At 39.4% G+C, this 14,229-nt stretch overlaps 1 pseudogene; it reads left to right on the top strand.

Moving 5' to 3' along the window:
- The first annotated feature begins 10,312 nt into the window (after positions 1 to 10,312).
- LOC120566430 lies at positions 10,313 to 13,866 on the top strand (annotated as a pseudogene).
- The last annotated feature ends 363 nt before the right edge of the window (positions 13,867 to 14,229 follow it).

The raw sequence follows: 14,229 nt of genomic DNA, 5'->3' as shown, positions 1-14,229 counted from the left end.
TCATTCAGGGGAAACAAATGTTAATAATTAGTTTAGATCTTATTTTCTATCTTTTAAATGTGGTGATTGATGTACACTTCATTGTTAAGACTTGTTTAATTATAGGTATTCCATTACATAGTCAACAAATTAATTTAATGCATTCATCTCTTCAACACTGCATCAGAATATCTTTTTTAAAAACCTCTGTTAGATCCAAAGACATTTATTTTAACTTCCAGATGAAATCAGTTTCAAAAGACACCTTCATTTAAGAGTCAGTCTGCATCCACAATAAATGCAGGTCTTTCCAAACATATTAATTGGGGGTAGTGGGTTGCCACAGGGGGAAGATGGGAAAAAACACAGCGGTGAAAAGTTTGAGACCGACTCAACTTTTGGACAAATTCAACCCTCGTGCCCGCTGCGGTGGCCAATCATGTAACAGAGATCAGAGTTGTCAGAGTGTTTTGAGGCGTGTGAGGGTCCCGTGCGGAAACAGGAAACATCACTGCCTCTATCTCTGCCACGGGAACGTTTTAAAACTCCAAACACAGGCTCTGAACTGCCCGGGAGTTTGGGGAACAGCTGACTGTTTCCTCAGTCCCTCCATCAGTCCCTCTGAATGTTTCCTGTAACAACAAAGCCCGCTATATCTCACTCATCTCTTTTCTTTCTCTCTTTCTCCCGGGAAATAAAGCTGCCTTCAAGTTCAGTCGGAAATGTCGAGATCTATAGACCATCTGACAGAAAACAGTGAGTGTGAAATATAAAGTGTACTTGTGCTACATTGGGAAGTCACACAAACAGGCTGTTTCAGTGACACTCCCACCGCTGCACAACTCTGCCAAAAATCTGCAGATCACTTTCTTTGGTCTGAACGCAGCTTAAGGTCTATTACATGTCTATAGTGTCTACAGAACACAATATGTGTCGTTATTATACCGGGTATAAAAGGTTAATGAATGTTTCTATTTTGTCTGAAAAGTGTTTTGGTTCATTATTAGTCACTTTGGTTATTTTTTTGGTTTGTTTTGTGGGTAAGATGGTTTATAAGTCAAAGAAATCTGTAAATATGTGATTGTAAAAATGAAAACTGTAAAATAAACCAGTTGACATGTTTGTTTCCACCAGCAGTGATTGTGGAGGATAATTCGGTCTCACCTTTTTTTTTTCCAGCTCCCTTTATCAAAATTTCTATATATGTATATATCAGAAATCTGGTTTTATTTTTATTTAATTTTTTTATTTCAATGTGAAACAATTCAAGAAACCACAAGTGATACAAGACAAACAGTCACATAAAGAAATAAAAAAATAAGAGTAAAGTGGGTTTCTTTTTAACTACATAATTATATTTACCCAAAAATAACAGGGATGGATGATTCAAATACAGCCGAGTCGCGAAGTACGACATAAGATCGGATCTCTACTTTCAGTGAATTTGGGGTATTTTATTAAAATATTTTAACACATTTGAATTTTTTTTTAAATGTTTCTAAACAGTATCCTCGCTGAACGTTGACATATACCAGTCTGTGATTATCCTTCCTTTAATATTAGTCTAAATAATTCATAATTTCAGCTTTTTTTAACTCAATGATTAGGTATAGTTTCCTATAAATGAGGTTTATTGACCATGCAATTCAAAAAAAGTGTAAAACTAGTGGTGATAAGTTGGTGTTAGTGGTGTTTATACATGGTGGTGAAAAGAACCGTTAAACGGTATAAAACAAATAGTGATTGTGGAGGATTTTCAAACTGGACACAAACCCTGTTCTCTTGGGTGAACGTCCTGTTTGACCCATCCACCCCAACCTGCCTCATTACCGGGACATTTGGGGCTCTTATACTTCATCACCTTACTTCCTGCTTTACACGGTCATCACTACTACTTCAACTAGAGGATGCCGCCACTAGAAACATTAATATTATTATTATTTTTTTTTTTTGTAGTTTATTTAAATAGGGACAGATACAAAAACATATATTATTACACAAATAACAATCCGATGCCTGCATCACAGTGTTTATAGCCATGGCTAATTCGCAACACCTGTCCCTAGGAGGGCTTTTAATAGTTCAAATAATAAAAGGAGTCAGATTTTTACAGTGAATACAATAAAATGTCCAAAAAAAAACAGTTAACAACAATAAAAATAAGTGTAGTAAATAAAAACATTAACTCTGACTCACACAGATGCACACCTCACACACACACAGCTATACATTTCATATGGCATGATAACACTGCTGCTGCTGTATTAACCATGCTTTTACTAGTTTTTTGAAAAGTGGACAATTTAGTTAGAGTCTTATATTTATTTGGTAGGAAACCAATCCACAGTTTGGCTCCTTTCACAGAAATATATAAATATATAAATATGAGTCTTATTTGCTGCTTGAACAAAGATTTGTGTGGGCCAGTCACACAGTCTCAAAGGTTCCTAGTTCCGGGGAAAGTTCCTGCCGTTGAAAAGCATCGTGTATTAGTTTGGAACTATTTTCAGCGGCGGATTAATCCACATTTGGTGCTCTGGTGAGTATGAGCTAACTCAGTGGGATGGTGTGTGTGTGTGGGATCGAGTTAATATAATAAAGTGTGTGTGTGTGTTCATGTGTTCATCGTGATGAAGGAGCAACAGCGTGAATCACTGATGTGTTTTTACAATATATCAGGCTGTGATACACACACACCCTTCTTCAGAAATGTTTTTGATGCATCATTTTCATAGTTCTGCTAATGGCAACAACGCCAAAGGCACCTGACCAAGCATCCTTTTTTACGCAATGGGAAAGAGAATGTGTCACACACACACACACACACACACACACAACACACTTAAAGAGCAACAATTATGTAAAAGCCTTTTATTTTACAAAACCAGATGTAGGCCAGAGATTATCTGCGCTCGACCTCGTGAACGATGGGACTGAATTTTACCAACAAAACAAAAACAAACAGCTGTGTATGATTTACAAAATCAATGTGGGACCCTAACGGTAATCCAGGGACCATGTCCCCTTTTCTCCCCTCAGAGTCTCTCTGTGTCCAGCGACTGAACTTCGGGGACTACTTCTTGGCGTAGGTGATCTTCATGGCGCAGGTGGCTGTGATCCCGGAAGCCTTGCAGTCGCGTCTTTAGCGCTACGCCGCCTCGTCTACCCTCTCAAACTCCACGAAGGAGATGTCGTTGTTTTCCCCGGACCAGTCGCACCTCTTTGAAACCAGGAAACCTGCACAGGACAAAAAACACACAAAGAAACCCTGTCAATACTAATCTTTATTTATAGAGCGCTTTTCGTAATCTACGTTACAAAGTGCTTCACAATACAGACAAAAAACGTAGAAAAAACACCAAAAACATTGTATAAAGCACAAAAAACGTAGAAAAAACACCAAAACATTGTATAAATCTCCAAAACCGTAAGGGAAAAAGTTGGATAAACAATAAAAAACGTTTGAAAAACATTGAAAAAGACAAGCACAATAACCGTTAAAACCGACAAAGCAAATATTAACGCCAACATTTGTTTTGGTATTTAGAGTTGCAAAGATAAATCAGTTAATTAGTTGTCAATTATTAAATTAATCGCCAACATATACATGTATATATGCTAAATATGTAGCATGGCTAATTGTGTGGTCAGTGGTTATTAAAAATGAATCCTGAGAAGTGTAAATATTTACATATTGGTAGAAAAAATGACATTATAGCAAAGAGAGAGAAAGCAGGCAGACACACAGACACACAACACACACACACACACATATACACTTTTGAGTATGTGCGTCTTTGTTTGTTGTGTGTGCGAGGTGAAAATAAGGAATTGTGCATCCATTCCTGATACATGGCCTAAGAGGAACCTCTAAAGTTTTTCATCCTCATATCTAAACCAGAGAACGTACGGTGCGTGGTTTTACACAACTCGTTAACGTTGTGAAACGGTCTACAGTTTGGTTTATGTTGACACACACACTACAAAGTTAAGTTTAGAAAAGGATCATGGTTTCAGTTCAAATCAGAAGTTACTTCACTTCTGGTTACATATGTAACGCTGGACGTGACTTAGCTCCGTTTGTTCTGTAAGTTTAAAAACAAAAACATTATCATATCACTGACATGTTGCAGATGTGTGGAGGTTTCTATTTGTGTCCAATAAACTAAACTAAACTCTCCTGGTTAAAGTACAGAGGCCCGTTGTGCATGAAAATGGTCATGCTTTTGTATATTTAAACCATGTCAAGACAAATTTAAATAGTTAATAAATGAGGTTGTAAAACATATTGCTGGTGTTATGTAATTTAAACAGGTGAACACCATAAAACCTCAGTGCTGACTCCACAGTCATTTGGATTGTTGCACTACAGTAACAACAGCAACAATTCAATTCAATTCAATTTTATTTATAGTATCAAATCATAACATAAGTTATCTCGAGACACTTTACAGATAGAGTAGGTCTAGACCACACTCTATAATTTACAAAGCCCCAACAATTCCAACAATTCCAGTAATTCCCTCAAGAGCAAGCAGTGCGACAGTGGCGAGGAAAAACTCCCTCTTGGGAAGAAACCTCGCGGCCGACCCAGGCTCTTGGTAGGCGGTGTCTGACGAGCCGGTTGGGGGTGTGATGAACAGTGGCGATAGTAGTCACATTAATAATGGAACAGTGACTGGATGTAGCGGGAAGCTGCAGGGTTCAGCAGGACGCAGCATGACATTGCAGGGCATCGCTGAGCTCAGCAGGAAGTGCAGCAGGACCACCGGCGACAGCTGCAACCAGGATCTTGGTGCCAACGTTCTCCAAGGAAATACGCTGGGGACATAAGGACTCGGGGAGTAAACTCCCCAGAAGCTAGGATTAGTAACAAGCATTTCTGGGACGGGCTGCACACAAATAGTAATAGTAATAGTAATAGTAACAGTAATAGAAAGGGAGAGGAGAGAGCAGCTCAGTGTGTCAAAGGAAGGAAGTCCCCGGCAGTCTAGAACTATAACAGCGTAACTATAACAGGTAACTAAGAGAGACAGGTCATAAGGAGAGGTAGCTTTTTCTGGCTTAGAACTCTCCCCTGCCGGATCTGGCTTGGCTGGCCTGCCTCCCTCTACTTTGTTATGTATTATTAATCTAAAAATTATGAAGAGAAGCAGTTGGGCCAGTTAGGTGAACACTGCAACTCCTCCCCCTAACTATAAGCTTTATCAAATAGGAGAGTTTTAAGTTCATTCTTGAATGTGGTGACAGTTTCTGCCCCCGAACCCAGATCGGGAGCTGGTTCCATAGGAGAGGAGCCTGATAACTGAAGGCGCTAGCTCCCATTCTACTTTTAGAGACTCTAGGTACCACCAGTAACTCTGCATTCTGGGAGCGCAGTGCTCTAGTAGGACAATAGGGTATTAGGAGCTCTTCTAGATATGATGGTGCTAGACCATTTAGAGCTTTGTAGGTCAAGAGAAGGACTTTAAACACACAATCCTGGATTCAACAGGAAGCCAGTGCAGACGAATACAGAATACAGGATATAATATTTTTTCTTTCTTTTAGTTCTTGTGGAAGCGCAACACGCTGCAGCATTCTGGATCAGCTGGAGAGTCTTAAGAGACTTATTTGAGCAACCTGACCGCCGAGGGAATTACAATAGTCCAGCCTGGAAGTAACAAATGCATGGACTAGTTTTTCAGCGTCGTTTTGAGACAGGATATTCCTAATTTTGGCAATGTTACGAAGATGAAAAAAGGCTGTTCTTGAGGTTTGTTTTAGATTGGCATTAAAGGATATATCCTGATCAAAGATAACTCCTAAATTTCTAACAGTGGTGCTGGAGGCCAGGCAACACCATCCAGAGTAGCTATATCTCTAGATAATGAAGTTCGAGGTGTTTAGGGCCCAGCACAATAACTTCAAGTTTTGTTAGGGTTTAACATCAGAAAATTATAGGTCATCCAGGATTTTATATCCTTAATGCACGCTTGAAATTTAGCTAGCTGACTGGTTCGTCTGGTTTGATTGACAAGTATAATTGGGTGGCCACCGCATAACAGTGAAAGTTAATTGAGTGTTTTCTAATAATATTGCCTAGAGGAAGCATATATAAGGAGAATAGAATTGGTCCAAGCACTGAGCCTTGAGGAACCCCATGGCTAACTTTAGCGTAGTTGGAGGATTTATCATTAACATTCACAAATTGAGATCGATCAGAGAAATAGGACCTAAACCAACTCAGAGCAATTCCTTTAATGCCAACCAAGTGTTCCAATCTCTGTAACAGGATTGAATGGTCAATAGTGTCAAATGCAGCACTAAGATCTAGTAAAACAAGAATGGAGACAAGACCTTTGTCTGCAGTAGTTAAAAGGTCGTTAGTAATTTTCACCAGTGCCGTATCTGTGCTATGATTCTTTCTAAATCCTGATTGAAAGTCATCAAATAAACTATTGTTATGTAGAAAATCACATAACTGATTAGCAACCACCTTCTCAAGGATCTTGGATAGAAAGGGAAGGTTAGATATAGGTCTATAGTTTGCTAAGACCTCAGGATCCAGGGTGGGTTTTTCAGAAGAGGTTTTATCACAGCTACTTTAAATGACTGGTGGTACATAACCTGTTAATAGAGACATATTGTTCATATCTAGTAATGAGGTGTTAACCTCAGGTAATGCTTCTTTGAGTAGTCTCGTTGGGATGGGGTCCAAGAGACAGGTAGATGGCTTAGCTGAGGATATCTTTAACATTAATTGTTGAAGGTCTATAGGATAAAGCAGTCTAAGTATATGTCCAGACTAGTCTTTATTTCTAACGACTCTGCGTTTAAAGGTGAACCGTTAGAAGTTGAGTGTAAAAGGTGATGAATTTTATCTCTAATTGTTGTAATTTTATCATTGAAGAAGCTCATGAAGTCATCACTACTCAGAGCTAGAGTAATAGATGGCTCAGTAGAGCTGTGGCTATCTGTCAGCCTGGCGACAGTGCTGAAAAGAAACCTAGGTTGTTCTTGTTTTCTTCTATTAGTGATGAGTAATAGTCTGATCTGGCCTTTCTGGGGGCCTTCCTATAGGTTTTGAGACTTTCTTGCCAATCCAAACGAGATTCTTCCACCTTGGTGGAACGCCACTTACATTCGAGGTTTCGCGAGATTTGTTTTAATTTCGAGTTTGAGAGTTATACAAAGGTGCTAGTTTCCTTTGCTTCATCATCTTCTTTTCAGGGAGCGGCGAAGAGTCTAAGGTTAGTGCATGTCGTGGAACACCGTCTACAAATGCATCAATTTGAGAGGGACTGAGGTTAACATAAAGGTCCTCTGTTATGTTAAGGCATGACATAGAGTCGAATGCTGTTGGAATATCTTCTTTAAATTTAGCTATAGCACTGTCAGATAAGCATCTGGTGTAGGAGCTTTTATCTAATTTAATATAATCAGGTAGTAAGAATTCGAAAGTGATTAAAGAATGATCTGATAATACCGAATTCTGCGAAAATATTATTAAATCCTCAATTTCAATACCATATGCCAGCACAAGGTCGAGGGTGTGGTTAAAAGAGTGCGTCGCTTTGTGCACCCTCTGACTGAAACCGATTGAATCCAGTAATGAGTTGAAAGCAGTACTAAGGCTGTCATTGTCAACGTCCACATGGATATTAAAATCACCTACAAGAAGTACTTGGTCTGATTTAAGGACTAAACATGATAAAAACTCTGAGAATTCATATAAAAATTCAGAATACGGACCTGGCGCCCGTAAATACAACGAATATAATTGGCTGTAATGTTTTCCATTTTGGATGTTGAAGATTAAGAACAAGACTTTCAAATGAGTTATAATGTAATTTAGGTTTAGGAGTAATTAACAGGCTTGCATCAAAGATGGCTGCAACTCCCCCCTCCATGGAAGCTCCAAGCTTCCATGTACACCACTTCCTGGTATTATGGAACAGAGCGACCACTGGATGGACCACAACACAAAGACACAACCAGCATGGAGTCACTGTGCTGTTACGCAAACACTGATACGCCTTCATGATGTCTTGGTACATTTGTCCAGTATATTGTTTTTTACGGTATCGCGTAAAAAAAGAAAAGATTGTTAGCTGTCCACTGCTCCTAATACTTATGGTGGGTTAAACTGCAGAAACAAAGTTTCCTATATATACACTCTGTGTAGGTGACGATTAAGAAAAAAGTTAGTTTGTTAATGGGTTCAGTTGTGGCGCAGCAAATTACCAGAATAACAAAACTCACAGCAACATGTAGTCCTGATACCACAGCACTCCATTACAGTAAGTGACGGAGTAACACTGGATGTACAGCATTCTAACGTCAGTTTCCGGGGAACCAAACCCTTTTTTCTTGTTTTTTTGTTTTTTTGTTTTCCCCCCCCCCAAAAAAAAAACCTGAAAACTGTCCAATCAGAGCACTGACTGGCAGCACTACAGGTGTGACTGGGTCCTGCTCTCACGTAACATGACATTTCTGGATATAAAGGTGTTACGATGTGACAGATGTCAGTCAGATGAACACAGACAGCAGCAGCATCTGTCAGAGTCTGCTGATGAAGGTACCACGTCTCTCTGACCTCATCTGAACGGGACTTTAACAGCGGAGCAGCCTGACAGGTAACACTACACACCTTTGATGAAGAAACTCGGCCATCATTTGTGATATTTTGGAGGCTACATAAAATACTTCTAAAATACCAGTGATACATTCTTTCAGCACTATTGTAAAATGTTTGTAGATCTGAAGTAACTCAGTAAGTATTCTATGAAGTGTGACGTTTTGGCCAAAATGCGTCTTTTATGTTCAGTTGAGTCAGGTTTAATCAGCACCAGGAAACAAGTTAGATTTTAATCTCTGCTGACTTCACTGCTGAGATATGAGGGAGAGTCAGAACTTCTCCATCAGCCTGAATACTTCATTCTCTGAAACTTGATCAGCTGTTTCTGACTCTACAAAACTACTCAGAACCGTTTGTGAAGGCTGAGATTGTTTTTAATCGGCAGGTGTGTTTCACAACTACTTCATCCCATCAAAAGTGTAAATCTGTCTTGGTTTTGATTTGTGGACACATGTCCTCAACAACAAGATAAAAGATATTTATTATTATTATTATTATTATTATTATTATTATTATTATTATTATTATTATTATTATTATCAGCAAAGCAGTCTTTTAATCCTGAAGTACAGACAGTAAAAACACATCCAGAGGTTTCTGAAGGGACAAGTTGAAACTTGCAGTTTGTCTCTGTCAGTTACTGGAGCCGGGTAATCCTAATTTGGGCAAAGAGGGGTGGCTAGCATGTGACAAGACTGCCACATAAATAACTTCAGTCAAGAATCTGGCAAAATGACAGCTGGCAAACGGAGGGTTGTCTCAGTCAAGATCAGATGCTCCTGCCGTTGTGCCCTCAGGCCTCCGGGTACTGGTGCCATTTATCTGCATGTACGGCAGTAGAGAAAATGGGCAGACTTTCCCTTAAATTACCAGCTAATGCTATTGCCAGCTAGCTAGCTTGGTTTGCAAGGTGCTACAAAAGACATTTTAAAGTTTAAATAACATTAACAAAGTGAAAACATACAGTGAAAGGGTCAAAGTTAAATTAAATCGTAAAGTAATTTGTGTCTTTAAGGTCTTTAGATTGCACAGAATGTTTTTTAAAGTTGATCGTAAATAATCTCTTGGAGGAGTTTGTTTAAATGTCGCAACTACAATATAAAACTGACTTCCTGTTGACAGCAGAGAACACTGCAGCAGCACCGCCACACCCCCTCGATTAAAACTCAAACTTTGAATAACTTCATTGTTAAGGTCTTTAGATTGCACAGCAAAAATGTTGAAGTCGATTCAAATGAATCTAAAGGAGGAGTTTGTTAAAGTACGACTCCTGGAAATGGTGAAACGGGCAGTCTTTTTTAAATGAGTCGGCAAGCTAACAGCAACCCTTTTTCATCAAACTAAGAGAAATGTTCTCCTCTCATCCTAAAATGGTGATAAATATATTCCAAATGCAATTAATGAAATACAGAGGAGGAAAAGTGTCTGTCTCCCGGAAAATCATCTTGAGTTAATGTTAAAATATTTGTAATTTAGAAAGTAAACGCTGAGAAACGATCTCATTTTACGGGTCTGTAAAGCTCTCTCACTTTGGTTGCCCAGGCTCTCTTCGTGGCAACCACAGGACTGTTCCTTCTTAAGAACAATTTGACCCTTGTGGGGGCCCAGTGCAAAAGAAAAAAAACAAGTTTTACACAGGGCCTCCAAAAAGCTTAGAACGGCCCTGCTAGCTGGTGTTTCTAAAGGTTGGAGGAGCTGCGGACAAGATGTACCTGTCATGGCCAGATGTGTAGCGTGCTGGCAGGTACAGGTACGGATTTACCAACAGTATGTACATTTGGAGCCTAATAATTACAGTAGACTAACCAATTACCAAAAGACACACACACAGGCCTGTTTTAACGTCAACAGTAATCGTAGTTCCTTTTTTAACAAGTTTGCTTTATGCGTCATTGTGCAAATATGAACACTACCGTTACTATCAACAGGCTTATCTGCGCTAACGTCCGCTACCGATGGTTACCTCGGAATAATCCAGCAAATAGACAGTACCCAAGTGAGCCATTACCTGAAACAGATGATTTAACGTCACCGCTCATTTTACACACAGTTTAACAACAAGACTAAACACTGAGGGAAGATTACTACGTTTTTAATGTTGGTTTTGGGCGCTATGCATCCACACTAACCTGGAAAGCGTTTTTAAACAGTAACGTTAATACAGCGTGTCGGATGACCGCATGGTAGCACATGCAGTACTGTACCAGTCCCTCCCACAAAAACAGATTATGCAATCGCGACAACTAAACAAATAATCAGCCAAAGTCTGCATTTTTGCCTCAAAATTGCCGATTTCCATGCAAAATATGCAGGGCTTGCATGATTTCATAATCCCCGCATTTTCATTGCCAAAAAGTCACAAAATATATCTTAGTAGAAAGTTGAAAAATGTTGCGTTTACTTCACACAAGAGCAGCCCTTTTTCCCTTGTTGCCTTTTTGTCTCTTTTTCATCAAACTGCTGTTTTTGCAAGTTCCTGCAATTTCATCGCATAAAATTGCTTAAATATCCCTCATATTCCATCGCATTTTTTAAGAAAACGTGTCGTAACAATCGTAAAAAAACTCTGCAATTTCTGGAAGGACTGACTGTAAAAGAGGACCTATATGAACAATGTGTCATGTTTGAGTCTTTTGTATATGTTCTGTTTCCTGTCTTATTTTTAAGTCTGTCTTTTCTCCCATATACTGTATCTGAAGTCTCTCTTTTACGTAGACCTTTCAGTGACTACAGATTCATTAGGGGCCACCAAGGACTAAATATTAAAAGAGACTTCAGATACAGTATTAGGGGACCACTAAGGCCTTATATAAAAGAGACTTCAGATACAGTATTAGGGGACCACTAAGGCCTATATAAAAGAGACTTCAGATACAGTATAGGGGACCATTAAGGTCTATATAAAAGAGACTTCAGATACAGTATTAGGGGACCACTAAGGTCTTATATAAAAGAGACTTCAGATACAGTATTAGGGGACCACTAAGGTCTATATAAAAGAGACTTCAGATACAGTATTAGGGGACCACTAAGGCCTATATAAAAGAGACTTCAGATACAGTATTAGGGGGCCACTAAGGTCTATATAAAAGCATCCAAAAACCAGCATGTCATAAGACCTTTAAGACATTTGAGATAATAGATTGCCTAAATATCTGTACTGGGTTGCACCACCTATGTGTAAGTTCAAACATTGACTAGTTTGAACCTATCTTTAATTAGGTTGGAGTTTACATACTACTAACATTTTAAGGGTTGCACAGTTATAAGGCATGAGTTAAAACTTACATCGCGTACACCTTGGTGGATGTAAAGTCCTCTGTAAGATAGAGGTTGTCATAGCATATCGTTTTAACAGGTGGTATAACTCTAAGAATTAACAGGAGTAACGATCTGTTGTGAAATGTTTGTTTAAAGCACTTGAATAAGAAATTCATGTTGTTTAGTTTCAAACAGTCTAAATTAAAGGAAATTGTATGATTAAAACTCACTATTTACATTTACTTGATTTAGAGCTGATAATTGAAAAGGTTTGTCAGAGTTTTTTTTATAAATAAAACTGTATTTTGAATATGTTTTTCTTTTCTTTCACACTATGTGTAGCTATGGCTGCTGCAAACTATCTGCCATCTGAAGATCAGTTTCTGTGCTCCATCTGTCTGGATGTGTTCACTGATCCTGTCAGCACACCATGTGGACACAACTTCTGCAAGAACTGCATCACTGAACACTGGAATACTAGTAACAGGTGCCTTTGTCCCATCTGTAAGGAGAGTTTTTACCACAAGACCTGATTTGAGAGTCAACACTTTCATCTCTGAGATGGTTGCTCAGTTCAGACAGTCAGCTCAACAGAAAGCCAGCAGCAGCAGCTCAGAGCAACAAGTGTCCAAACCAGGAGAAGTTCCCTGTGACGTCTGCACTGGAACCAACACAGAAGGCCCTGAAGTCCTGCCTGGTGTGTCTGGTCTCCTACTGTGAGACTCACCTGGAGCCTCATCTGACCATGTCAGGTCTGAAAAAGACATCAGCTGATTGACCCTGTGGAGAACCTGGAAGACAGGATGTGTACGGAGCACGATAAACCTCTGGAGCTGTTCTGTAAGACCGACCAGACATGTGTCTGCATGCTCTGCAGTGTTTTAGATCACAAGATGCATGATGTTGTTCCTCTGAAAGAAGAATATGAAGAAAAGAAGGCTGAGCTGGGGAAGACAGAGGCTGAAATTCAGCAGATGATCCAGAAGAGACGACTGAAGATTCAGGAGATCAAACACTCAGTCGACCTCAGTGAGGAAGATGCAGACAGAGAGATAGCAGAAGGTGTTCAGGTCTTCACTTCTCTGAAGGAGTCTGTTGAGAGAGGCCTGAATGAGCTCATCAACACGATCAAAGAGAAGCAGAAAACAACAGAAAAACAGGCCGAAGCTTTCATCAAAGAGTTGGAACAGGAAATCTCTGAGCTGATGAAGAGAAGCACTGAGGTGGAGCAGCTCTCACGCTCTGAAGACACTCCATTCTCTATCTTCTCCAGATTGTCCAGTCCCTAAACATCCAACAACCTCCACCCACCAAGGACTGGACAGAGGTCAGTGTCCGTCCATCATCATATGAGAGGACTGTGGTGAAAGCTGTGGTTCAGCTAGAGGAGACAATCAGTAAAGAGATGAAGAAGCTGCTTGAGTCTGAGCTGAAGAGAGTCCAACAGTATGCAGTGGATGTGACTCTTGATCCTGATACAGCACATCCTAAACTCATCCTGTCTGATGATGGCAAACAAGTGAATCATGGTGATGTGAAGAAGAATCTCCCAGACCACCCAAAGAGATTTTCTAAGTGTGTTAATGTTTTAGGAAAACAGAGTTTGTCTTCAGGCAGATTTTACTTTGAGGTTCAAGTTAAAGGAAAGACTGAATGGGATTTAGGAGTGGCCAGAGAGTCGATCAACAGGAAGGGAAGCATCACAGTGAGCCCTCAGAATGGTTACTGGACTATAGTGTTGAGAAATGGAAATGAGTACAAAGCTGCTGCTGGCCCTTCAGTCCTTCTCTCTCTGAAGTCTCCTCCTCAGAAGGTGGGGGTGTTTGTGGATTATGAGGAGGGTCTGGTCTCCTTTTATGGCGTAGATGCTGCAGCTCTTATCTACTCCTTTACTGGCTGCTCCTTCACTGAGAAACTCTTCCCATTCTTCAGTCCCAGTGTTAATTATGGTGGTAAAAACTCTGCCTCTCTGATCATCTCTCCTGTCAGAGTAAACTAATCACTTAACTTTGATTCATTCATTTTTCATTCAGGGAAACAAATGTTAATAATTAGTTTAGATCTTATTTTCTATCTTTTTAATGTGGTGATTGATGTACACTTCATTGTTAAGATTTTTGAAATTATAGGTATTCCATTACATAGTCAACAAATTCATTTAATGCATTCACCTTTTCAACACTGCATCAGAATATCTATTTTTAAAAACCTCTGTTAAATCCACAGACATTTATTTTAACTTCCAGAAGAAATCAGTTTCAAAAGAGACCTTCATTTAAGAGTAAGTCTGCATCCACAATAAATGCAGGTCTTTCCAAACATAATAATTTGGGGGTAGTGGGTTTGCCACAGGGGGAAGATGGAAAAAC

Source organism: Perca fluviatilis, chromosome 1 (genome assembly GCF_010015445.1).
Source record: "Perca fluviatilis chromosome 1, GENO_Pfluv_1.0, whole genome shotgun sequence".
In the NCBI taxonomy this organism is placed as follows: domain Eukaryota; kingdom Metazoa; phylum Chordata; class Actinopteri; order Perciformes; family Percidae; genus Perca; species Perca fluviatilis.
The sequence above is the reverse complement of the archived record's forward strand: the minus strand, read 5'-3'. Positions and strand labels throughout refer to the sequence as shown.